General features: G+C 42.8%; 1 protein-coding gene across 6 annotated transcripts in view; it reads left to right on the forward strand.

Annotated features, from left to right (window-relative positions):
• The first annotated feature begins 861 nt into the window (after window positions 1–861).
• SULF1 (sulfatase 1) overlaps window positions 862–24,932 on the forward strand; it is a 100,405-nt gene continuing 76,334 nt past the window's right edge. For 3 of the 6 annotated variants that reach the window (XM_079983060.1, XM_079983063.1, XM_079983065.1), the window contains exons 1-2: window positions 863–1,071; window positions 13,833–13,891. The gene's annotated coding sequence lies outside the window, so the exon portion shown is untranslated. Of the gene's footprint in view, window positions 1,072–1,210; window positions 1,263–2,078; window positions 2,149–13,832; window positions 13,892–24,932 lie in introns of those variants that run through there. The other 3 variants (XM_079983066.1, XM_079983062.1, XM_079983061.1) reach the window with 3 other exon arrangements.

Genomic DNA, 24,932 nt, shown 5'->3' on the forward strand with positions numbered 1-24,932 from the left:
TCTTGCATGTTTACTTGTGAATAACTTTGCACACTTTTACGGGAGTGTTAAATCCTACTGAATTCAATGGGGCTTCCGAATAGGCTGGTTCTGCATCGGACTGCACTCTCAGTTCCACTGAGCTCAGTGGGCTGGGGCTTCCTGGGCATAAACTGCCCCCTGGGAATGTGGGCATTTACACAGATGCGTCGCTCTGATAGGATCCCTTCTGCTGGCGCCCTGCTTTGCCCCTCGGTCACTGCTGCGCCTTGGCTTGAAAGACAATCCACTTGTTTGCACAGGCAGCGGACCCAGACATGCAGAGATCCGCGCTGGAGAAATGCCTGCAGCTCAGCGGATCTACACCTGCGTAAAGAGGACAAAGCCTCCCTTAGCATAAGAAAGAGCCCGGCTCTTCTCGCAGTCTCTCTCCCCCCCCCCTCTCCAGACCATCCCGAGAAGGTGGCGTTAGGATTTCAAGATGCGAATTGCTCCGTTTCGGCGCAAACGACCCGCGCATTAGCACTTGCTCAGGTTCTCCAACGGGAGCTTTTGATCTCTTCCTCTAGCTGAGGAGGAAGGCTTTTTTATTTGGAGATTCCCAACAGCCTTGCCATGTGCTTTTTTCTTTGGTGCGCCCCCCCCCCAGCATTTCTCCCCCGTGCGTCTCACAGCTAAGGGTCCTTTGGGAATGCAAGGAGTTGGGAGGCGCGCTAAAGACCGCCGCCCCCCCCCGCCTGCAAAGCCACCCTCTCTCTCTCTCTCCCCCCCCCCCCAGCCAGAATAGGGGGCGGAGGAAGAGGCCTCCCCTCCCCTCTACCTTCCCCGCTGACCCCGCCCCTCGCCTCCTGCTCCTGCGGCTGCTGGATTTCTTAATAGCCGCCCTTTTTCTGTCGGCAACTCTCAGGTTACCGGGCTTAAGTGCGCGCTCCGACCTGGAGCCTCGCGTCGTCGTCGCCGCCGTCTTCGTCGCTGCCTCGCCGGCGCTTCCTCCGGAGCCACCCCGCGCCGGCGATTGGCTCGGGCAGCCCCCGCGGTCTTGACACAGCGGCGCGCCGAGGGCTTGAGGACGTGTTTCAACAGATGGTTGGGGTTAGTGTGTGTCATCGCGTTCGAGTGGGGATTAGGCGAGCCGAGGGCGGCCCAGGCGGAGCGGGGTGGTCTCCTCCGGCTGCGCAAAGAAAGCAGCCAGAGAGGTGGCGCGCGGGCGCGCTCTTTCCTCGGGGGGAGGGGGGAGCGCGGAAGAGGGTCCCTTTTTACGCAGGGAGCGGCAGATCGCCCAGGTAAAAGGGACAAAAGTCAGCGGAGGATTCCCTCTGTGCTGCCCCTTTCTCTTCCCACCCTTCTCTCTCTCTCTCTCTCTCTCTCTCTCTCTCTCTCCTCTGCTTTTGAATGGAATGCTAGCCCGGCGCACTTGGTCCAAGCCGGTCGTCTTATCAATGCTCCTATTGTATAGCTGACAGATAACAGCGGGCAGAGCTTGATGCCTGCCTTCCCTCGCAGACCTGACACTCTGGATGCACTTTGAGGTCACGCTCGAGAAGGTGTTGCAGCAGCAACAGCAGCCTCTGGTCGGCGGGGAAGGTGGGGTGGGGGACGGGATGGACTGCGGCGGGGGAGTGTCTTTTACGCACCCACGTGCACGCTTTCGACCCCCCCCCCCCAGATTTCTGATGCTAAGGAAGCTTTAGTTGCGCCCTAGAGCGATGCCAGGGTCTTACATCTCTCCCCACCACCACTGCCAGTAGTAGTAGATCATCCAAGTACCAAAAAAAACCGAAACAAAAAAGTTTGGCCGGGTTCTCCTTGGAAAGCGCCCGCACGCAACTCTGCTATCTTCGGGAACCGGGTGCCAAGAAAGACAGCGGGGCGGAATTTGTGCTTTGGCCGGTTCAGAGAGGCAAGTCAGGTTCTTCTTTTGGAGAGGTCTCCGGTGTAGTTGGTTTTTGTTTTTCCCGGGACGGGCTCCTTTTGGCAAATCCAGGGCTGGGTTGGGTTGGGGTATGTCGATGACTTGGCAAAGCTGCCTGCTGGATTTCCAGGGTGGTGATGGTGGGAGGAGGGCGAGCAGCAGCAGCAGCAGCAAGCTGAGAGCAGCAGCCCAGCACTGGGGAGATGAGAAGCTGCCCTCGCAGCTGCGCGGAGCAGATGGATGTAATTCATTTGCAGGTCTGTTTGTGAAAGTTTTACGACTCGCTGAAAACTAAGTAGCATCACCATAACGGATCATTAAAGTCTAGCTGTATTTATTTATAGATTCTAAACAGCCTCTCCGAAGTGTTAATTAAATTGAAAGGGGCTTTTCTTTTTTTTTCTTTTTTAAACAAATCTTCAGGGAAGGAACAAGATGCAGAGACTTGGGCAAATAAATGGTCCTTAATCTGCGTTAATGCGACGACTTTCAGGGCTACCCCTCGAAGCTGATTTTGCCAACATGCCTCCTACCCCTACATGTGGGGATTGCTGCTTAGGAGGATTTCCAGATTTAAAGTGCAATGTTATGCCTCCTTGCTTTGGGAGTAAACCCATTGAACTCAATGGGATTTCCTTGGTAAATGGAGGATTGGGACCTGTAACTGCTCTCCAGGCTCCTATGGCACAAGTTACTTGCCAACTTAAGTAGAACGTGCGGTTTGTTGGTTAGATATGATTCGCTCTCTGTTTCTTATATATTTCGAGGCATCCGGTTTTGTTTTGTTTGTGTTAATCTGTGACCAAATAACAATATTTAGCCTTGAAATAAATAAATTCGCATAGGCAATAACTCTTGCATCCCTTGTTGGAATGTAAGAATTGCGAGAATTTATTCTCTCTCATGGGTGGTGGCTGGGGGGGGGGGTTTGCTATGCCCTCAACCTTTACAGGTGAGAGATTCTCTAAGTGATACTGTGCCTAATCCTTTCTGGAATAAGATCTGAGGAATGTAGGGGGGGGTATGATGGAGGATGCGTGCTTCGGATAACATCACCCCTAAAACTTTTCAAGTTAAATGCATACATTTAGCATTCCCCTGTCTGCTTGGCTGGCTTACAGATTATACACCCTCTCCAAGAAAGCATCGTTTTTCCCCTAAATAATCCCTCCAGCAGTATCAAATAAGGGTATTGGCAAACTGCTAATTAGTTAAATGAAATGACTAAAATGGGAGTGTTTTGATTCTCTCTCTCTCCACCCCCTTCCACACAAAGCTCCTAAGGAGAGGTGGGAAACTTTCCCAGATATTTTTAAAGGCAGAAAAAGAGAACGCTTGCAAATGGGGGTTAAAACTTCCATGGGCTGAACAGCTCCAGCTGCCCTTTCATATCTGGAGAAATGTGGCTGGCGAGGCTTGTTCTGTAAGCCACCTTGTCTCCACAAAGATATACAATATGGTACAAGGCAAGGTGCAGCGGTGTGGTGTCAAGAATATAAACACGCAAAGCGGTGCCAGTCTAATTGCTTCCTGCTGTGGAGCTGCATTTTAGGTAACTGACCTACCACCTGATTCTGTGCATATTTACTCCAGAAGTAGGTCCCGCTGAGTTGGATAGAATTTGTGAGGAAGGATTGCGAGCTTAGTTACATTAATGTCCTTGAAAACTTCTGGGTGCCAGGAGGTGGAGGGAGAGAAACTGAGCAGGGATCTAAATTCTGTTCTCGCATCACTTGACCTGACGGGGGACTATCTTTAAAAAGAAAAGACAATGCCCTCCGGCTAGTCCAAGCTCTCTGTCGAAGCAGAATCTACTGTTCCAGATGGTAAATGTTCAAAGGAATATTTATGGCTACTGCTGCATACCTCAGGTTGACATTTGGTTTCTTCCTGACAGCACTTGTGCTGGGTACACACAGATGAAGTTCCCATTAGCGACTCGACAGCTGTAAAACTGTTCAGAGTTTAGGATGTTGCACAGGGAGATTATCTGAAGAACAAGGGGGGGGGAGAGAAAAAGTTCCTGGGGGGTGTGGCGAAGCCCTGCGGCTGACAGGTCTGCCGCTATGCAGGACAATCTTCCAATTTGGGTGGAATAGGCATTTTTGCCTCCCTTCTCTCTCTCTCTCTCTCTCTCTCTCTCTCTCTCTCTCTGTGTGTGTGTGTGTGTGTGTCTTCTTTATGGAATGCAGAACATACCAGACGAGTCACAAGCCAATGTGGTGTAATGGGTAGAGTGTTAGACTTGGAACAGGACTCACTGCTCAGCTATGAAGACCACTAAGTAGCTCTGGCCAAGTTGTTACTTGTCAAGCTAACCTAGAATTATAGTTTATAGCAGCCTGTCTTGTACCGAGTCAGAAAATTTGGTTGCTCTGGCTCAGTCCTGAGTGAAAGCAGCTTTCCAGCCTCGCAAGGTTGTTGTGAGAAGTGGTGTAGTGGAGCTGGAACAGGAGAGCAGGCAAGTGTAGCTTCTAGGATGACTTCAGAGGAGGAGCAAAATGCCACCATCTTGTTGGAACACCTTGCTCTGGCATGTGGCTGAGGTGATAATGAGGCTTTCAAGTTTTAGTTGGTCACAGATTAACATATAGAAGGAAGGGTGGTGGTGCCCCCCGGCCATTCCTTTCCTTCTGTGCCTGCTTGCTTTATGGTACCATTATTAATATGGCTGTTGACATCTTTGCCCCGCCTGTTTTATAAGTCATTGTAATGCGATGATATTGTGTAAATGTATCCTTCTATGATATCATTTCTTCTTCTTTTTTTTACAACAAAGAGTGGCTAATAGTTTTCACAATAAAACTAATTACATGGGGAATGAAGAAAGTATTCAAGCAGAGGCCTTATGCTTCTTTCTCTTGGCAGGGTTTCTACTTCACATAAGCAGTTTAAATAGTAGTGCTTCTTTTTAAGATAGTTTATGTTACTAACAGAAAGCTAAATGCTGCATTTCATCTGGTGGAAGATCTTTTGTTAAAGCTCTGTGTTTTGCAACTTGAACCTATGCACTTGGGCAGGGGTAGACAACCTAAGGCCTGTGGGCCGGATGCAGCCCAATTACTTTCTCAATCTGGCCAATGGACGGTCTGGGAATCAGCGTGTTTTTACATGAGTAGAATGCGTCCTTTTCTTTAAAATGCATCTCTGGGTTATTTGTGGGGCATAGGAATTTGTTCATACTTTTTTTCAAAATATAGTCCGGCCCACCACATGGTCTGAGGGACCACGGCTGAAAAAGGTTGCTGACCCCTGCACTTGGGGGTAACTTCCTCTGAGTTCAAGGGAGTTTACTCCTGTGTAACTATGCACAAGAGTGCTGTCATGCTGTATGGCTAATCCGGGTTGTCAGTATAGTTGTTCTCTGTGAATCAACACAGCTGCCTGCATTTTTGGACTCTCCTTGTGAGTGCAGCTATGAACTGTCCTTGGAGACTTTCCTGTTGTGTTCCTGCAGCTCAACATTAATCTCTGGAACACAGGAAGCTGCCTTGAACGCAGTCAGACAGTTGGTCCCACCTAGCTCAGTGATGTCTAAACTGGCTGGCAGCATTTCTGAAGGGCTTCAGGCAGGGAAACTCTCCCAGCCCTTGCCTGGAGAGGCTAGGGGTTGAACCCAAGACCTGCTGCCTCCAAGGCTCGACCTCTGAACTACAGCCCTTCCCTGGGGACAAATCCCTTAAGAGAAAGGTTGGGATATAAATGTGTGATGGTGGCAGGCATTACCATTGTGGTCAGAAAGAGCTGAACTAAAGAATCAAAGGTTGGGTTTTACTTGTGTGCCTGAGATGCCTTTGTCACCTGCACTCAAGAGACAGAAATGTAATTTCACTGAACTGTGCAACATTATTTGCTTTAACCCAGTTCATTTTTATTCTGGCAAGGAATGCAGTGACTTGCTAGAGGCTGAACATGCTTTGATGTAGATTGGCTTAATTGTGTGTTAGTTTATTACTTGGCGGGGGGTTACTCTTTCTGGCAATTCATAGTCCAGGTAAGGTGAGCATGTTCAGCTCTGCAGCATTTTGATTTGAGCTGTGGCTGGTTTATGTAAATCTTGCTAACAATGTATAACTGTGCATCTTTCAAAACAGCATGGAATATATCTGAATAGATAAATAGAATGGGGGGAAAGGAGCAGATTTTGTGACTGTCGCAGAATCTTGTCTTTTCTTATTACACTTGTTGCCATGCTCATCCTGGAAAAACTTGAGAGAAAATGGGCTTGGATCTCTCCGTACTTTGAAATTGTAGCAGATATCGGGATCCCAGTTAAAGAACTTCGTGGGTTTTCATTCTGGGCAAGGACTAAAGAAAACAGATTGTGAAACATGCTGAGATGGTGCGGGACAGCATTTCCAAATATGGAAGGCATTATAAACCACCACTCTTACAGGAAGTTAGGCATCTATGGAAAGAATGATTTTTGAATGATTTTCAAATACTCTTCTGGCTAGGTCATCTATTGCAAAAGATTTTGGATGGTTTATTATCAAGGCTTTGAGCTTTGATAATACAGAATCATAGAGCTGCCTAGGCGTATCAAGTTTTTTTTTTAATTTTAAAAAATGATACAGTGTTTATGTGTATAGGTATGGCTTATTACAACCATATGAAGCTGGAGTTCTGGTTGTGAGTTTGAAAATATAAGGAAGACCCTTTGACATTCAAGGATTTTTCCATTTGAAGATGGATGGGTTTATACTTCTTACAGGGCTACAGACCTGATTGCCTGGTGATTTGTGAGGCTTTTAACACAAAAAGGCAGTTCCTGTGTTGCCACAAGTTTTTGCATCCAATATCCAAACTAAGGATACTCTTGTGATGGCTAGGGGCTATATCACAGCATCTTAGAATTTTGCAGCAACAATGTCATATTAATTGGGGGGGGGGGAATGGGCACTAATGTTGAATGGCTTCTGCTATTCAGAGCCAGCCCTACCATTTGACTGTGGCAGCCACCTGAGGCAGCTGATTTTGGCTGTCTCAACCTAATGGTAGGCTTCAATAAAATGGTACGCAAGTTTTCATAAATTGCTTTGTTAAAAAACAACAACCCCTAAATCAAATGGTGTGTACATTTTATGAAATAAGTTGTTGGTTATTTAATTTATTATTGATTTTATTTTTACTTCCAGGGAGAAGGAGAGCTTTTCTGTCTCAAGTGCTAAAATAAGTGGAAAGACTTTGGGGTACCATGACCAGTATGGAGTAGTTTGGGGAGATAGGATGCTATTAGGTACCAAAATGTCTTAGGGCTGCACTGCTGCTATTTTAATCTGAATACTACGATCTTCTTCAAAGGAATCCTTGAAGACGTGATGTTAATGTTCAGAGAATATCAGCAGTTACCACCATCTCTTCTTCATATACTGGTTCCTCTTATTAGTATAACAGAGAGAAAGGTCCTAGCAGTAATATGTGTATTTACACATATGGGAGAAATGAAAACACATCAGCCAGTAAGTGCTTTCATGATCAAATTTCAGTTGGTTTCTATAGGACTTGTATCAGCGTGAATATTTTTGAGGTTTGATTTGGACACAATAAGTTTGGACGTTACGGGTAAAGCCAGTCTTTTTGTTTTTTTAAAGAGTCTTTGCTCATTCTTCCACAGCTTGTTTGACATCCACTTGTGTCCAGGAGCTATTTTTTTATTTACGCCAATGTTATCTGCTGCTCTACTGGCAGGAAATGACTTTGTTTCCCACCAGTATATCTGCAGGTGGCTTCAAATCTCTATTCTTTATAGGGCTGGATGATTACTCTTTTCTTCAGCAGTTTTTATGGGATCATGGATTATTGGAGCTATTTAAGAAATGACTAATTCAGAACTCTCAGTCATACTTTTTTTTTTAACCAAGTCATGGAAATCAAGGCTATATAAGCTTGGCTGACATGTTTGGCCTCCATGGAGTCATTAAGTGCAAAATGCAGTAAGCACAAAGTGAACTGTCCCTTACATATTTTATGTTTGCTTGGAAGTAATCCCTAGTGAGTTCAGCAAGATTATAACTCCCAAATACATGTGTATAGGATTGTAACCTTAATGTGTGATCACCCTGTGGGGTTCCTTCATCCCAAATTAAAAATAAATGAGGAATGCCTGATATTAGAGTGGAATTAAAGCCTGGGATACTGATCAAGATAGAAGTCCAACTGTCCAAAACACAATTAGCTCCTCTTCCATCATTGTCACCTCTCCTAGTTGACTAGAGAACTCAGAGACAAGTCAGTCCCAAACCGGAGGACAGTGATGTCACAAAAAAGAGAAATGAAGATTTCTGCTTCCAGTGGCCATGAAAAGCAAATTGTTAAGATGTAACCATGAAGATTTCAGTGGAATTTATTTAGGTATAACAAGGCACAGAGTTGTTGGAAGCTTTTAATAAATCTATTTTAGATTTTTCCAGTTGAGGATTTCTGTCGTTAGTATGCTGTTACAGTGAAGCCATCTTCATGTTTTCATAGAATCACAGAATTGTAGAGCTATTGTAGAGACCACAAAGGCCATCTAGGCTAATCTCCTGCAAATGCAGGAATCTTTTGCCCAGTGTGGGGCTCAAACTCATGACTCTGAGATTAAGAGTCTCATGCTCTGCTGGCTGAGTATGTGAAGGAACCTTCACAGAATGAAGAGGAAACGGGATTGTACCACAGGCCCAGCTCCTAACATTAAGAACTCCCAATGCCTCACCCCAACCGTAACCATGCATGAAGTGAGGAAGCCTACATGCATAGACTTTCCTTCTTCAGACGTTCCCCTTAATCATGTGGAGCCTTCTTCATAATGTGTGAAAAAGGCTTAAGTCTCTCTTACAGGGATGGGAAACCTGTGGTCCTCCAGATGTCGGTGGACTATAGATCCTATTATCCCTGACCTTTGGCTGTGGTGGCTGGAGCTGATGGGAGTTGGAGTTCATCAATGTATGGCAGGCCACAGATTCTCCATCCATGCCCTCCAGTTTCCAAAAATCCTGTGTATTGTTGCAATTCCCATCCAGGCCACACAGGGTGGGAGCAGGAATGGAAAAACAGAGGGTGGAGGAAACCACACCCAACAAATCTTACACTTCATTGGCACTATGGCGATCTCTGACCACATAATCGTCTCCATCTGTCTGTTTAGTTGCTTGTATGATGGCTGCTCAAGTGGTTCAGGTCAGCTATAACAATGCCAAAGACACATCCTTAAAATGAAAGGGGGCAGCTTTAACGTGACAGAACCATTCCAGCACCAATCATCCAAGCACGTAACACTGGAGGGAGGTTCCCACAAGGCTTGGAAATCAAACAGTAGCCGTGCTGCCAGCATCTATGTGTGATGATTCCCAGCCATTTTTCAGAAACGAGAAGGGGACAGTGACTTCCAGATGATGCCATGTGTTGCCAAAGTTGCACAGAGTGTTCTAGGAAGTGCACACAAGATTTACTTAATTGGTTCAATGTCCCAGCAAAACTTGGGCTTTGAAGCCTTTCTTCAGAGGGAGATTATTTGGTTAAACGGCTTTTAATACACACATAGCATTCATTAGGCACCATGGTCTTTTGTGTAGCTATATTTATTACATTCCCCCAACCCTGAAGAAGCTAAAATGGATACTTCATTGGGTCCATAAATCTTACGTGTGCCTTCCTAGAACCTTTATTGCTCTGGGGCTATTGCCCTCCCTTGTTGTCATTGGTCATCATAGTTCTACAACTGGTTGTTTTATATCAGGCTTAGGCAAACTCTGCCCTCCAGATGTTTTTGGTCTACAACTCCCATGATCCCTAGCTAACAGGACCAGTGGTCAGGGATGATGGGAATTGTAGTCCCAAAACATCTGGAGGGCTGAGTTTGCCTATGCCTGTTTTAGATTGTGCATGGTGAATTTTTAAAAGTACTAAATGTACATTATGAAAACAGTGTTGTCACTCCTACGACTGTGCTGGCTTGGACTGATGGGGTTTGTAGTCCAAAACATCTGGCAGGTACATTGTTGGTGAGGGCTGAAGTAGATGGTCTAAGCAAGGTTGCAAGGACATCTACGCAGGTTTTTCAGGAAAGCGCCTATGCCAGTCTATTCAAGAATAAGTCCCATTGAGTTCAGTGATACTCTTGGGTAAGTGAATGTAGGATTGCAACTGACATATTTGCTCATGATTTCTCAGCCTAAAAAAACTATGGCCAGTTCTGACAATTGCTTGCACTTAATGAAAGCTACAGGTAGGTAGCCTTGTTGGTCTGCCGTAGTCGAAACAAAATAAAAAAATTCCTTCCAGTAGCAACTTAGAGACCAACTAAGTTTGTTATTGGTATGAGCTTTCGTGTGCATGCACACTTCTTCAGATACCTGAAGATCATCTGAAGAAGTGTGCATGCACACTAAAGCTCATACCAATCCAATAACAAATTAGTTGGTCTCTAAGGTGCTACTGGAAGGATTTTTTTTATTTAATGAAAGCTATTACAGTAGAGAGAAATGGTCATTTTGCAGAGTCTGTGGAAGAATTAAGATTATGGTTCTGGTTCAGTTTCCAATGACAATGTGCACTATTTCAGGGTCTTCCTGTCACAGTTGAAGTCCTGCTCCTTTATTCTCGGTCCTTATGGAAAGACAACTTGCTTTTTTTGTAGCAAAGGCTGTTTAAGGCTGCAATTGATAAGATTTGCTTCTTGATGGGACTGGAAAAGCAGTAGTAATGCACAGAGTCTGCACTGGCTGTATTACAGCCCTTGCAATACGACCTCTGTAGTTCAAGGCACACTGACATTTTGTTGTTGCACTGAGGTATGCTGACCCTGGCATGGTCTCCGCTCTGTACTGCTCTGAAGCAGTTAGTACATCCACAAGACATAGTGAAGACCACTGTCTCCTACACCCTTTCTAAAAATGAATTAGCCCAACCCTCCATTAACCATGCCTATGCCAGTGAGGTTTCCATGCTCACAGATCTTTGTAGATCTCTAAAAGGGATGGTGGACCCACCTACAAGCTTTACTTGTTGCAATCCTGGAAGTGTTTGCTTGGCTACTAGAGGAAGTAGGCTGTTGAGCTAGATGGGTGCTTGGTCTGAACCAGGAAGAGTCATCATGAAGTGGCGGGGGTGGGGAGTCCTTGTTTCACACTACAAAAAAGGTGTGTGGATTAAAGCCCTTTGAGTTATATATTGCAGCTGGTGTCTGTGGGCAGAGCCTGTGCCCTCAGGTTCTTTTCGCAACTGTTAGCTCTACAGTGGTACCTCGGGTTAAATACTTAATTCGTTCTGGAGGTCTGTTCTTAACCTGAAACTGTTCTTAACCTGAAGCACCACTTTAGCTAATGGGGCCTCCTGCTGTTGCTGCACTGCCGGAGCACGATTTCTGTTCTCATCCTGAAGCAAAGTTCTTAACCTGAGGTACTATTTCTGGGTTAGCAGACTCTGTAACCTGAAGCGTATGTAACCCGAGGTACCACTGTATTCCTGTACCACATGAGTGTGCAGTAGTGCATCTCTTATGGGATAGTTGACAGTCTTTCCCTACCAACAGTCCAAGTAATTCAGTTTGCTTAGAAATGAGAGCAGTTCCATTGCCATATCAGCAATGGGAATAAATCTCTGTGCTAGCTTGTAGGGAACTAAGCTTCAGTATGGTCATGTTGAAGTGACCACAGGGCAAAGAGTCCAAATATCATGAACATTAGTTCTTTTTGGCTTATGTGGTTCCATGGGGTTCTGTTTGGTCCCCAAACTTTTTTATTGTCTGCATGAAACCACTGATGGAAGAGTCATCTGATGATTGGGAGTTGGGTGTCATCAATATACAGGTGATACCCATATCTATCTATCTATCTATCTATCTATCTATCTATCTCACTATCTCTATTGTGCTGTGGTAATCCTGAATTGTTGTCTGGGCTCAACGGACTGAATGTGAGCTAATAAACTGAAGTTGAACCCAGACAAGACTCTAGTGCTTTTTGAATAGTAGGTCTGGGTCATGTCATTCTGGCTGTTGTATCACTCCTGGTTAGATCTAGGTTGGACTACTGCAATGCACTCTGGGGCTGTCCTTGAAGAGTGTTACAAAGAGCTATTAAAAATGTAGCATCTAGTGTAGTTTTGGTGTTCACTGCTTAGGATGCATATATTATATCAGTTCTTTTTCATTAGCTCTGGTTCCAATTAATTTCAGTTCACAGTTCAAAGTGGTGTTTGATACGTAAAGAGTCCTAAATGGCTTTGGGGCCAGGCTTTCTGAAACACCCTCTCTTCCCGCATGGATTTGTATATTCACTGCATTAAGCATCTGAAGATCTGCTCCATGTTCCACCATCTTCACTAATGTGCTTGGTTGGGGGACATTAGAACAGCACCAGATTGTCCAGCTCCTTTCCAAAAGAGGTTTTATTTTCCCCACTTCTTTGGATGGCATAAATGTTCTTTTAATTTGCCTTCAACTCCTGTTGTGAAGAGGGTTTTTTTAAAAAAACACACCAAAAAAACACACCTGACCCTAACAGCCCTACTGAATACTGACTGAGATACTGTATTTCTTTTATCTCAATATTTTAATTTTATTCTAGTGTTTTTTCATCTGGAACCAGCCTTTCGGGGCAAAAAGTGAGGTAGAAATTATTTTAAATAAATACAAAAAAAATCAAGCAAAGGTTAAAAGGGCTTGGAAAGTTTTGTTGTTGTTTTCTTTGGTAGATGTGAAAAAAACCAGAGCTCTTGTGCTGTGTGGTCCTCTTGAATTATTCTGACCTGTGGAATAAAGTCTCTTCATCCAAAAGGCTCTCAGTCAAACTTTTATACCAAATTCAAAGTCATTAAATCATTTATTCCCTTAAAAGCTTTGACTTCTCTGTTATAAAGATCTTATCTCAAGGCACTCCCAAACTCCCCTTCTTGTTATACTCCATACTAAGTTATACTTGGCTCATTTCCTAGAAACTTTCTCTGAAAGATTTCTAAGCATACCAGATACTTACAATGAAACAATATGTGATAAGGCTTCTGCATAATATCTAGACATTTATCATCATTTTACTTAACCTGCCTATTTAGCCTAAAGAGGAGCCACTCAAATTCTGACTAGCCTCACATTTCTGCAGTCTGGATTTTATGGCCGAATATTTCATAATTGTTCTATAAATCTCTAGTTCTTTTCCATAGTCAAAAGCACCTCACAGTAAATATGTTAATGTTCTCTATGTGCTTCTTTCTTTGATGTGCCACATTGGAGTAAAAAGATCCAATTGAGAATATTTTGTGACTGGGCTTTGTTGCAAATGCAAGATTTCAATTCCTTTATACTTTTTCATTGGGAGGGAATGACATTATTCCTGCCAATCTGCAAGCCTTGTGCCTTAACAAATGCTGTCCATGACAGCTTGCAAGGGCTAAATGCCATGACTCTCCCACTGGGTTTTTAAAAGAAGAAATACTCTGATTTGGTCAACATGTCGCTACTATAATTCTGTAGTAAGCATTATGCAGATGTTATTATTTATGTAGCTTGGCACGCACTTTGTGATGATGGTCAAGATCTGGTGCAGGGTTGCAGTTTCGGCAGCACAGTGACTGAGCAACTGTTTTACTCGCAGGAGAAGTCAGGTTGAGTTCCTGACATCTCCAGGTATGACTGGGAAATGTGCCTGTCTGAGGCTCACCACTTAAGAAATTTAATTATTTTAAAATATATATTAAGTGATTTATGATTGCTTTAAAATAAATGGCCTGTAGACATCTAATGAGTTCATGCATAAGGTGGACATTGACCCTGACTTCCCATGTTCACATCCCAGCATTCTCTCTGTCTTGTATTGCAAATGTTTCCATACCCTTTTACGTTTAAATAATTTAATGTTCAAGTAAATAAAGCTGTCCTATAATGCTTTAAAAAGTGAAGTTAAAAAACATTTTTTTAAAAGAGCACATATTTACTCACGGTTAACTTTGCTTCTCCCAACAGCTGGGCATGCACATCTGGACTCGTGTTTTACAGTTCCTTTCTTTCAAACTGCAGACAAGGTAAGCAAATCAGTTTTTTCAAGGGACTAACCAGAGACAATTTGGATTCCAATGCAAGCTAAATGGAGGGAAAGCAACAAGTTGAGAATTGGCATTCTCCTTAGTTTCCACGATGCCATCATTTTTGCAGTGCATCTTGACCTGGGGAGCAGGCAACAACCTACAGTGTGGGTGATGAAGTCTTCCCTGAAAATGGGACGTACACAAGGACACAGATTCTACATTCAGGTTTTTACTTCTACACAACTAGAGAGGGGTGTGTGCGAGTGTGATGTATGTGATGTATACTTCTAACGTGCAACCCTAACCATGCCTACTCAGAAGGATGTCTGTTGAATTCCATGGGACTTTCAGATAAGCAGACTTAGGATTGCAGCCTTGGTAAGTCTAAAAATATACAAAGATAACAGTTTATACCACAGAATGTATGTGCATAAGAACTGGGGACAGGAGTCTTACTTGTCGCTTAACAAGAGACAATAACATTTTGAAGGATGGGAAACCCCTTTTCTCTCAAAATACACTTTTAAATAACACACACACACACAAACTTCCAAGAACCATGATGCAGTACTCGACAAAATGCAAAATCTCGTGGATTCTGATCTTCAGATTCTGATCTTCACATTAGAGATGGGGATCAAGTCCTTTTGTATAGGACAGGAGGGAGGGAGTAATGGATATTAGAGAAAAATAGATTAGCTCTGATCTCCGATGTCTCTGCTCTAGTGATTCAAACGTAATTTCACTTAGTTTAAAATAATCTTTGCAAATTCATGTTGCTTATATAGCCTGCCTGGTAATATTTGCTTTATAATTGGATTGTTATATTCACTCTGATATTAAGCTTTCTCTCCCCCCCACCTTTTCTGCTAGTTGTTTCCTCTTAGCTAAGTATTTTCTAATTATTATTTTACTTACTGGCTCATCTGCATTTTAGTTGCTTTATTGCTGTCTGTCTCCAAAAGAGTCTTTTTAAGGGAGAGGAACTTTGGGTAAGCTAGTATTGTTAACTTTGTTGGCTAACATAAGAAGATGAACATGTAGTGAAAACATTTTGGCAGCTTCAAAGCAGTTATACTATCAAGGGTCACAGGTAGGGAATTCAAACCTGACCTAAAGTCAATTGTTTTGTATTGAGCCTTAGTGGAAACCCACTGTTTATGAAATCCTGACATGTAGATGATGAAACTAGAGCTGGAATAGCTCATTATTTAAGTGTGATGATCCAAGCTATTGTTTAAAAAAATATAATTGACTTGTATGAGTATAAATATTTAGAACTAATTCAGAAAAAAATAAGGAGGCCTTTAACACATTGACCCCTTATCATCTTAGCTTGTTCCCTTCTCCTCTGGGACATAGTCAGAGAAATCATTTTGATAAGAATGGATAGCTCCTTAAGAATCCTTAGATAGCTTTGAAAATGTGGTTTTGCTTATTGCAACTCTCAGTACTGAGTTTTTTGCATATGTTCTGTGCTGTCATAGCATATCTTGTTATATAAATATTACTTGATATTTTAAAAGTAAACTAAGGCTGAAATCCTAATCCCACTTATCTGGACATAAACTGAATTCAATAGGACTTGTTTCTGAGTAGACAAGTCTAGTGTTGCACTATAAGTTTTTTGGGTTTTTTAATGAACTTTCTCTCAAATAATTAGATTCCTATTATCCACACAATACCTGTCAGGTTATCAGTTGCATGCCACTAACTTTTGCTCACTAACTTGCAATTCAGGTTACCGGTTGCATCCCACTAACTTTTACTCAGAGTAGACCCACTTAAATTAATGGACCAAAGTTAGCTATGTTTGTTCTGTGTATGGTTAGCACTGGGTACAACCCTATGTTCCTTATGGGTAACCTCACAGATTTTGCAACTAAAAGTTTGCTTAGCTAATAATAATAATAATTTTTATTTATACCCCGCCATTCCCAGCCAAGGCCGGGATCAGGGCGGCTAACAAGCAATAATAAAAACGAGTTGAATGAATACAACTTAAAAACAAGATTAAAATAGAACAATTAAAATATTGAAACATTAAAATATTAAAATGCAGCCTCATCACAGGAGGAGAAAGGAAAAAGAAAAAAGAAAGATGGGGAAGGAATCAAATTGCCTCCAAGCCAAAGGCCAGGTGGAACAACTATGTCTTACAGGCCCTGCGGAAAGAAATCAGATCCTGCAGGACCCTGGTCTCATGAGGCAGAGCGTTCCACCAGGCCGGAGCCAGTGTTGAAAAGGCCCTGGCTCTGGTTGAGGCTAATCTGACTTCCTTAGGGCCCGGGACCTCTAGGGTGTTGCTATTTATGGACCTTAAGGTCCTCCGTGGGGCATACCGGGAGAGGCTGTCCCGTAGGTACGAGGGTCCTAGGCCGTGAAGGGCTTTAAAGGTCAAAACCAGCACCTTAAATCTGACCCTGTACTCCACCGGGAGCCAGTGCAGCTGGAAAAGCACTGGGTGAATATGCTCCCATGGCAGAGACCCTGCAAGGAGCCTCGCTGCAGCTTTCTGCACCCGCTGGAGTTTCTGGGACAGCTTCAAGGGCAGCCCCACGTAGAGCGAATTACAGTAGTCAAGCCTGGAGGTGACCGTTGCATGGATCACTGTGCCCAGGTTGGGGCGGGAAAGGTAAGGAACGAACTGCTTGATGCTGCGAAGATGGAAAAATGTCGCTTTGGATGTTGCTGTAACTTGCGCCTCCATGGAAAGGGAGGCATCAAGGATTACACCCAAACTCTTAACGGAAGGCAATGGCACTAATTGGGCCCCCGCAAGAGAAGGGAGTTGGTCCCTCATCCCCATACCATCCTGACCCAGCCATAGGACCTCTGTCTTTGAAGCTACTTACCTGAGAACTTACCTGTGGAAGGCATATGGTAACAGGGGAACCTGAGCGGCCTTTCAGGTGTCAGTGGACTCCTAACTCCCATATGCCCCAGTCAGAATTGTTGGTTGACAGAGATTATGAGAGTTGTAGTTCATTAACATCTCGAGGGCCACAGGTTTGCCATCCTTTGGTGTTTCCAAAGACTGAATTCCTCAAGTATCCTTACAGTATTGTTGCATGTGAAACTAAGAAAAGGTAATAGGTTCTACATTTCTTAGGAATTTGTAATTCTCAAGAATAATTAAAACAACATAGCTGAGTGGTCTTCGGGGGGCGGGGGAAAATACTGCTACTAGTCTGCAAACTGCTTTGTCCGTCTTTGAAGAATAAGGGAAAGAACACAATGTCTTTAAACATCCTCAGTCTTGGGTGGCCTAAGATGCCACTCAGGGTGTGTGGTGTGTGTGTGTGTTTTAAGTAATCCATTTCTTCCTGTTAGGTAAAACATTCTGCAGTAAAACAGTGGCAACCAATAATTGTGGGATGCTAATGGAATGTTATCATAGTGTAAGTAAAATGCATTTGTCCCAACTTGGAATACTTCTGTATTGTATTCCTTTTTATGATAGCTTCAGTATCTGTAAGAGTTTAAACAATGCTTGGAAAAAAGCCTATGCTTATGCTTGGAGACGTATTTGTGGTGCAGTTCATTAAATTAAGACTCCTAAACATGTCTCTAATTACCCTCTTAAGCCACTTATTCAACACTAAATAGCAACTGTTTATTAAGAAATTTGCTTAAGGCTACCACCACCATTGCATTAATTTGTATCTAACTGTTTAGAAATACATTGCAAATGTTCCACTATTATTGCGCGAACATAAAAGCTGCAGTCTTAATTAATATAAATGAATACAAACTGAAGGAAGCATGTTTCCAATTTCGGAAGAAAGTTTAAATCCTCATTGGAAAAATAAAAGAACATCTACTTTTTTTATTAAAAAATGCAATTCAAAACAAGTTGTTTAGCATTCCCGAAGCACTGTGTGTTTCAGTGCTCTTGCATACATACTTTAACACAGCGCTAGCCAATGTGGCAGTCTTCAAGACATTTCAAAGGTTCTAAACCTTGGAGATTTTAGCAAAATGTATTAAAAAACCCTATGAAGTATAACACAAACGTCTGAGACTAGTAAAAAGAGTTGTGGGCAACTTACAACTGCCAGGAACGATGCCTCAACGCCTTTCACATGCACTTCATCGCGATAATTTGGGGTACAGGAGGATTTGGGGCACAGGACAGAATTCCAAACAAAGATGTGCTCTCCCAAGCCCAACATTCCCAGCATGTTCGCACTCCTGCCTTAGTGACATTAACGCTGGCTTGGTCATGTCCATAGAATGGAAGATGGCAGGATCCCCAAGGACCTTCTCTATGGGGAGCTGGCTTCTGGCACCACAGACCAGTTGCGTGTTACAAATATGTCTGCAAACATGACACGAAGGCTGACAACATCAACCCCACCATGTGGGAATCCCTTGCAGACGACCGCAGTGCCTGGAGGCAGGCGGTCAAGTTGTGTACCCATAGCAGTGACCAGAGGAGAAATGATTTCTGGGAGAAAGTGCATCTACAGCAGCACAACTGGATGCCTTCATCTGCCCCAGCTGTAACAAAACACGTCTCTCCCATATCGGTCTCCACAGCCACAGCAGGTGCTGCAACATCCCAACCTCATCCCCAAAGGTGCACGTCTTCATTGTCTCCTGAGACAGAAAGCCTAAGAACATGTAGTGAGTTCATGGCAAAACCAGGAGCTTCACCATTTGTACTTCATTATTAGCCACTCCACTCCACCTGCTGCTCATATGCTTTTTGGACAGCGGTTTTCTTGTTGAATTGTTCCTTATCCTGCTTTTTGAAAATACTATTTTTTAAATCTGGCTGCGAGTCGAGATTCTATGTTTAGAGTGCAGGTGGTGACTATGAAGTCGCCAGTTTGCAAGTTGCATTGTGTATATGCGTGCTTCTGGGAAGATTTGATAATGCAGCTTTCAAGTATTTTTAGCCATAAACTTAAACCATCATTAGTTAGCATCCTTTTCTAACCCTGAGACTATAACTTGCCTGCTTGGTGGAGAAAACAGCTAATTTGCCAGAAATACAAGGCGGTGACTGAGAGAAATATTGATACAGTTGTGCAGAGGAAGATGCAATTTTGAGCTCATTACCCTCCATCAGTTCATACTGAGAAGGTGACACCTCTTCTTTCCTGGGTGTCTCAGTTTTGTATGTTGTTTTCATAAAGTTAATGAAGGGTATACAGTATTGAGCAAATGGCTCTTTAAATGCTAGCTGTATCCCCCACCCCAATGTACGCACACATAAAGCACACACATCTCCAAAAATGCAACATTGCACAATGGAAATTATGCAGGAAATGGTTTCTCTTTGGATCAACAGTTCAAAGATAAGTGCCTTGACGGTTGCAACCTTTTTGTGGAGGGAGAGGTGTGAAGTTATATTCTGCAGGTATATTTCAGCTACGCTAGTTTTTATAATGATTTATGAGGTGATTCACATGGGATCTGTTGCGTCCTCACAGACAAGTTTTATCTTCTCGACTCTGCTGCTAACGGACTTCCTCCTAGGTGGTACCATACTCTATAACAGTGTTTTTGAACCTTTTTTGGGCAAAGGCACACTTGTTTCATGAAAAAAATCACAAGGCACACCACCATTAGAAAATGTTAAAAAATTTAACTGTGCCTATATTGACTATATATAAAGTAATTCTCTTGAATAGGAATCAAATAAACACAAAGAAAGTATTTTATAATTACTTTATTATGAAATAGTAAGTAAACAGAAATATGAAAAATTATAAAATACTTTATTTTTAAATCTTTTGAATTTAATTTTTCCCACGGCACACCAGGCAACATCTCGCGGCACACTAGTGTTCCGCGGAACAGTGGTTGAAAAACACTGCTCTATAAGACAGTAGGTCTCCGTCATGTAAATCAGTGACCTTACTGTACCTTGCAAGAGAGCCTTCAGTAGAACTTGGGGAGGTCAGAATGCCTGAATCGAGAGTGAACACAGAGATCTAGAGCTGTCAACTTCTGAAGCACAAAACCCTACTAATTGGACAGCCGCTAAGCCTATAAGGCCTAGGTAGTAGTGGGGCCAGAGTCCATGCTCCAGGGAGCAGAACTGCAAACCCTGTTTTGTGCATTTTTTTCATGTAGGGCACTCACTGTTTCAAGCTGCACTTTGGCTGCCAAATGTATACAGTGGTACCTCGGGTTAAGTACTTAATTCATTCCGGAGGTCCTTTCTTAACCTGAAACTGTTCTTAACCTGAAGCACCACTTTAGCTAATGGCGCCTCCTGCTGCTGCCGCGCCGCTAGAGCACGATTTCTGTTCTCATCCTGAAGCAAAATTCTTAACCTGAAGCACTATTTCTGGGTTAGCGGAGTCTGCAACCTGAAGCATATGTAACCTGAAGCGTATGTAACCCGAGGTACCACTGTACTTAAGATCAGTATCAGTATATAGCAAGGATGTGGGACCTCTGACTTGAGGCCAACTATGTCTTCTCCAAGTCTCTCCATTTGGCCCTTGACTCTCCAGGCCACACTTTCTCCCAAGGAAAGAACCCTTCCTAGCCCTGCTCTTCACTCTCTCCAAGTGCTTTTGCTTCGCTGGGAAGTGTCCTTGAGCTGTGCTCATTCTTCTTGTTTGTCTGGATAGAGGATGAAAAGATGGGGCTTGGCAAGGCTGGAGAAAATCCTGGCTTCTCTGTGCCTGGAATATGTGTATAATGGAAGGGTTCACATCCATTACTCTGACTACTTTTGCCTCTGGCCCTGTCCAGCACCAGCATGCGGCCTCTAAAAGGTTGCCCCCGAGGGAACACTTCCTTCTGTCTGAAAAAGTTTATTCACTCCTCATATAAATGTTGGTGTGTGTCTACCCCAGATGTGTAGCTTCAGGAAATCTGTGGTCTTGTTCTTCAGTAGAGATGCTGATAATGAAATGCACGCTTTTGGCAATCCATTATAGCCAAAAAATAAATAAATAAATCTTCCAAGACATCTGACTTCCAGCTATCTCTGGCTTCGTTCTATATATCTCCTGGGACTGCCGACTCACCACTTATTGGAGTGGCTGAGCTTTCTTTTTACTAGTCTCAGACTTGCTTTAAGTAACGTTTCCGTTATACTTCATTGGCTTTTTTATTCGTTTTGCTAAAATCTCCAAGGTCTTGAACTTCTGAAATGTTCTGGCGGAAGATGAGAATATACATGCATGAAGTCATCATACTGATATATGAAGTAGCAGAATAAGTGGGCAAATTCATGAAATTTACCCTACAGAGAATTTTTGTTTAAGATTTTTCCTGAAGCATAACCCAGCTGTTTATGGAACATCAACTTCATATCTGATGAACAGCTTTTGTTTGTATGGATGGTTTACTCGTTTTTAGAGTTCGTTGAACTGATTTTGTTGTTTAGAGCTTGCATTTGTGTGTTTTCTTCTGTTTTTATTGTGTACACTGCTTCGATGGCTTTATGTTGTGAACCAGTTTATAAATCTGAAAAAATAATAATGAGGAGGAAGAGGAGATTAGGGCAAGGATGGGGACTGTTGCATCCCATATTTGTTTATGCTGCATTTAATCAAAATTAAATTTTTATTTGCTGCTTAAAGGTGGGTGTAAACATGGCTTCTTCTCTATCTTGGGAACACCAGAATCCCCTTGAAAATTGCTTCTTATTGATGAGATCCACCATCCCCACTCTTAGGTTCAATGTATTTTTTGGTATCTTTGTAAATTCTGGTTTATGTTAATAGATACTTGCAAAACCCAGATCCTGTTTAAAATAACTCTCAGGCAGCTTAGCCAGAATTCTTAATTTCCATTGTCACTGATGCTACAGCCTCACTTTGTTCTTTCTTATGACCTTATACCCTATGTGAGGAGCCCATCCTGGGGGGATTGCTGAGGCTGGAGCAGATCTGGTATGAGGAAAAGCTGTAGTGTTGGTTTTTCCATGCTCAGGCTTTTAGTATGACATTGGTGGCAGGGGAAATAGCAATGCCACTAAAGTTTCAACGCCATTTGTGTCATGACACCAGTGTGGGCTGAAATCTGAATGGTAGGAAATACTCCCCATGCCACTCAAAGCTGTCTTGTGGATTACTATGACTACAATCCTATACATGCTTATGTGAGAATAAGTCACATTATGAGTAGACATGTATGGCTAAAACAGCAAAGAGAGCTATGCTTTCATAGACATCTGATTATGAACTCCATCATGAGATTTGAGGCACTTGGTAGAAAGTTCTGGAACATCTCCATTAGCCTGGTTTCTAGTGCACCTATTGTTTCCTAAAATAATTTTTATATCAAGGACCACTTTTTTCCTCAATAAAAGTGATGCTTATAGGGTTTTCAGATGAATGTTGTCTTAATTTGCGCTGGACATTCTACAGCAAAGGGCTTCAAGATGTTTAGCTTTTCATCACTGGAACATATGGAACAAAAGGAAATTATGAGGGGAAATATTTGCAAGTGATTGGGTCACTTAAAAAAAAAGTTATTAGGATATGTAGAACATCTTGGCAAGGGACAAGAGCCTTATCTTTATCAATTGTTATTGAAGGAAACAAGATGTGAAGACATTTTACGTTAAAAAGATGGGAAGTGCTACTTGATCTAGGCCAAATTACTGGCCATTATTTACAGAACTCCTAATAGCTTGTTCTATGTCTTAATGTTAAACAGATCTTTTTCTAAAGAAAATTTAATTTGTTCGCCTTTGCCTCCTATAAAATTTGCTCATACATATGAAATGGTCTGTGTTGGAAAGGATTCAGGTATAAATTTCCACCTTTTGGAGCTGCTCTAGTGTTTAGGGGGGAAATGGTTAATGCTGTGTTAATAAAATGATGCAAATAGTTATTTGTTCTTACACAAAGTTGATCCAAAATTTATTAACTGCAGTGTGCTTGGCAGTAGTACAGTGGCGGAAAAATATGAACTCCCAGCAGAGTTTGATTGGATACAATTTTTTAAAAGATATAATCACTATGAGCAAATTCTTGCAACAGCAGGGTGAGGGAACCCAGGCACCTTCCACCGTGTGCCACATGCCTATTTTACAGTGGGCATTTTAATATGCTTCTGGAAGGAGAACCACTGGTTTGGAACAAGCATAAAAATTATAAAGCCGAAATTTCTTACTTTCTATATCAGAATAATAACTTCAGTAACTGAGTTATCTCATCTGGGAAGAAGCCCATTGAACTCAGTGAGACAATCTCAGACATGTATAGGATTGCACTGTTAATCTGGATTGAGTGATGACATGAAATTGTCAATAGGGAAAGGGTTGGTTTTTATAATGTTGGTTGTATACTGTAAATATTTAAAGCACCCTGATTCTGCAAAGGAGGTGCATAGACCCAAGCAGGCTTCTGTATACATATGATTGCTGGATTAGGAACTTCAGGAGTAAATTGGATATGTATTGGGATAAATATCCCGAAGTAGATGTTGTATGCCCATAGTAAATTCCTTTCAGTGAGATACACATAAAATTGTCCCACGTTCTGGTGCATGTATGTATATAAGCCATTTTTGCTCATCACTGCAATGAGAGCTGTGGTGGAAGTATGTAGCACCATCTCAAATGGCTGCCTTCCAGATTTTTGGACTACAGTGTCCGTGGTCACTGGCTATTGCCGATGCTGGATGGGGTTTATGAGAGATGTAGTCTAAAGTATCTGGTAGAAGCTAGGCTGGTGAAGGTTGATATATGGTGTATAAATTGCCGTACAGTAGAAACTCTTCCTGCCTACCTTTTGCTGATCCTATCACATAACTGACTTTATTTCAATGCTGTGAAAATTTGCAGACATGTTGGCTGCAGCAAATCTTCAAAGGGCACCAAAATCAAACATTACACAGGTTAATTAATTAGACCAAAAATTAGACATGAGAAGATTTACTATTGTTTATTTCCATGCTGTCAAACATTAAGTGCTTCTTATTCAACTAAGGAATCAGTGATCAGTGTACTGTGGTGAATCAGTAAATGGGAATATAAACATCTAAACTAGCTAAATGATTTTCACAAACTTGGCACACTCTAAACTCCTGTGTTGGGCTGTGGCCAAACCATCTTTTTTGCAGGGTTAGACCTGCAGGGACCCACACAGACAGGATGAAGTGCAGTCCCAAATACAATACTTAAAGAAGTTGTTGAAAGGATGACTCTATTAAAGAGATTAAAATGTGTGGTTTAATGAAAAGTGTTTGGTGTGATGTGTTTATATATTTAATACTCAGATACCTAAATCCTTGAAAGAAACATGAATCCAAATATATAAATCACATAATTGAGAAACTTAATAAAAATGAACATGCCATCACATGCTTCTTTGAATCAGCAGGTCATCTTATAGCATGGTGACTTGGTGGTTGAACCTCTTTTTTAATCCTTCTGTCTAGTTTCTCTTTAACTAATGCCTCAGGTACTTATTTCTAGAAAACCAAAGGTAAATGCAGTGGCGTCGCAGCCGATGCTGGATGGGGGGGGGGGGCGGTGTGCCCTGGGTGCCATGTCTGGAGGGGGTGACAAGAAGGCACCCACAGGGGCTCACTGCGCAATCAGCCATTGCGCCGCCGCAGCCGCATGTGGAGGATCCTCTGTTCATGGTTGTAGTAGTGATGGAGGGATCCTGGCACCGTCTGTACAGCACTGGAGCAGCGCCACCGGCAAACTGCTATGTACAGCGCATGTGTCGTACGTAGCGATGCCCCTCCCCGGGTGTCAAGACGCCTTCATTCGCCCCTGGGTAAAAGTCAGGTGTGGGGAACTTTTGACCCTCCATATGTTGCTGGACTCCCATCATCCTTGGCCATGCTTGCTGGGGCTGATTGGAGCTGTAGTTCAGCAATATCTGGAGAACCTTTGGCTCTCCAGATATTGCTGGTATATGCTTTCTGACAATCTTCTGGTAATTAGAATAAAGTGCTCTTGTTCACTCAAGGTGCTAGTGCAGGCACAGTGCGTCTGCTGCATCCCGCAAAAGCCCTATCTGAAAGGAGCATATCTTAAATCACCAAGACAGCAGATATTCCATGTACAGCTGTTTAATGAAATATATTTTAACTGTTTAGAGGT

This window comes from Podarcis cretensis, assembly GCF_951804945.1.
Source record: "Podarcis cretensis genome assembly, chromosome: 7".
Classification (NCBI taxonomy): domain Eukaryota; kingdom Metazoa; phylum Chordata; class Lepidosauria; order Squamata; family Lacertidae; genus Podarcis; species Podarcis cretensis.